The sequence below is a fragment of the Xiphophorus hellerii genome, chromosome 2, assembly GCF_003331165.1.
Source record: "Xiphophorus hellerii strain 12219 chromosome 2, Xiphophorus_hellerii-4.1, whole genome shotgun sequence".
Lineage (NCBI taxonomy): Eukaryota > Metazoa > Chordata > Actinopteri > Cyprinodontiformes > Poeciliidae > Xiphophorus > Xiphophorus hellerii.
This window is the reverse complement of record NC_045673.1, coordinates 12,485,314-12,487,162: the sequence shown is the minus strand read 5'-3', so window position 1 is coordinate 12,487,162 and position 1,849 is coordinate 12,485,314. Positions and strand designations below refer to the sequence as shown.

Here is a 1,849-nt window from a genome sequence, read left to right as displayed (position 1 = left end):
TTTCTGTTTCTCAGTAAAATTTGGCAAGTGTTTCTAAGGAGAGGAAGTTACGGGGAAATCATTTTAGACACCTCAGTCCCTGACAGCCAATTTACAATGGACAATAGTCATCTTACTATGTATCAATATTTGTCTGCACAAGATGATTTCTGATTTTTAAAGTGGGTTGGTGTGAAGAACAAGTGATAAAGTCTGTATCCTATTTGCTATTGAGGAAGGACAGCATGTTCTGACTTTTTTTTAAAAAAGCAGAACATTATGATCCAGAGTTGCACTAAATTCAGACTGGAAAATCACATTGTTTTACATCCTAAAAAACTTATTCTGAATCTACAGTAAATGCTACACCATGGGTTAACTCTAGAAACCTACTATATACTGTACATGGATTGTGGATCTTTCAAAGACCCAATGTGTCAGGTATGCTAATATAACATAGATACAGTAATAATAGGGAAATTACAGTTAGGTAATTCTGCATTCCCAGAAAGAAATCCAAACATGGAGAATCAGCATTCAACCTTATTGCTGAAATCAGCTCTACAAATACACTGAATGATGAACGAGTCCATTAGAAACTTAATAAAACCTTTTCTGTCCAGGCATAAGTCAGACGAAACACACAAAAGAGCTCAACTGTAATTCATCTCATTCATAATCCGCAAAATTATACTTTAAACATAGTGTTTTTTCTTATTTTATTCCAGCTATATAATTTGCAAAAAGAAGGAAAAAAAAGTGATATCCAACCATAAAACAGTGTCATAAAACTCATTTTAATTTACAGCTTCCATAAAAATACATCCTTGGACGACAATAAATCCTTGCCCTGACGCACCTTTTATAGTTCTTAAAAAAAATCATTCTCACAAGCTGGGAGTGTGTTTTCTGTCTCTATTGGGCTGTTGACTGTTAACGTTTTCTGACCCACATGGAGAATCATGTGGGTCAAAAGAATTAGAAAATATATGTTTTATAAATGGCAGACACACAAAAAATGTGTCAGGATTTCGGGTTTCTATGGTGTCCAGAAAGGAGAGTCAATGATTAGAAGGGGGAGCACAAGTTGATTCAATCATGCAAGTTGTTGAGAAGAGATCTTACAGTTCCAGGATGAAAAACAGATGCCAGGTAGGGCTTGGAGATCCAGGCGGTGGGTGAAAGATGTTGGTGTCTGGAAATGGATCTTGTCAGAAGGGAATCCTTTATTTGCCATTGGAACCTGAGTGAGAAGTCCAGCAGGGTCTGAGCAGAGGACGTTGGAGAATGGGCAGGCAGACAGAGGTGAAAAGTGATGGCGCTGCCAAAGCATCCATGAACTGACAAACCATAGGAGGAGGATTGCATTGGAAGGGTGAATCTTTGACAAAACGAGGTCACCCTGTGACAGCTTCAACCTGGAAGGTACCAGAATAGATGGGAGAAACAAGCAAAGTAAACTTCAGAATCTAAATTACTTTCACCTGAGTACACAAAAGGATATTAATGATAGAGCTTTAACAATACCCAGAAATGTTTACCATCAAAGAAAGAGAGGTCCTTCAACTGCTCATTATATCACCAGCATCCAGATGACCTGATAGTGACCTGGTGTGTAGTAAACAGGAGAGTCGTGCCCTCCAGCAGAGACCCTCTTCTCATGATTTTGTGTTCAAACAGGAACACAAAAAGCCCAAACACTCACCCAGATCCTGAAAACTGGGAGCACATAAACAGGACCAAGACAATAAGTAAAAAATGGAAAATTATGGCTGGCATGAAGACAGCAAAAGAAATAATTACATATTCAATATAAGTGACCTTTGCATGCTCATGCATCTGTAATATTATTACCACAGCAGCTACAACC

General features: G+C 38.1%; 1 long non-coding RNA gene across 1 annotated transcript; it reads right to left on the bottom strand.

Moving 5' to 3' along the window:
• Nucleotides 1–757: 757 nt before the first annotated feature.
• On the bottom strand, nucleotides 758–1,637 carry LOC116736470 (uncharacterized). Its single transcript, XR_004342572.1, has 2 exons — nucleotides 1,521–1,637; nucleotides 758–1,397 (listed from the first exon to the last, which is right to left on the bottom strand). It is a non-coding gene; the product is annotated as an uncharacterized LOC116736470 (long non-coding RNA).
• Between the last annotated feature and the right edge of the window lie 212 nt (nucleotides 1,638–1,849).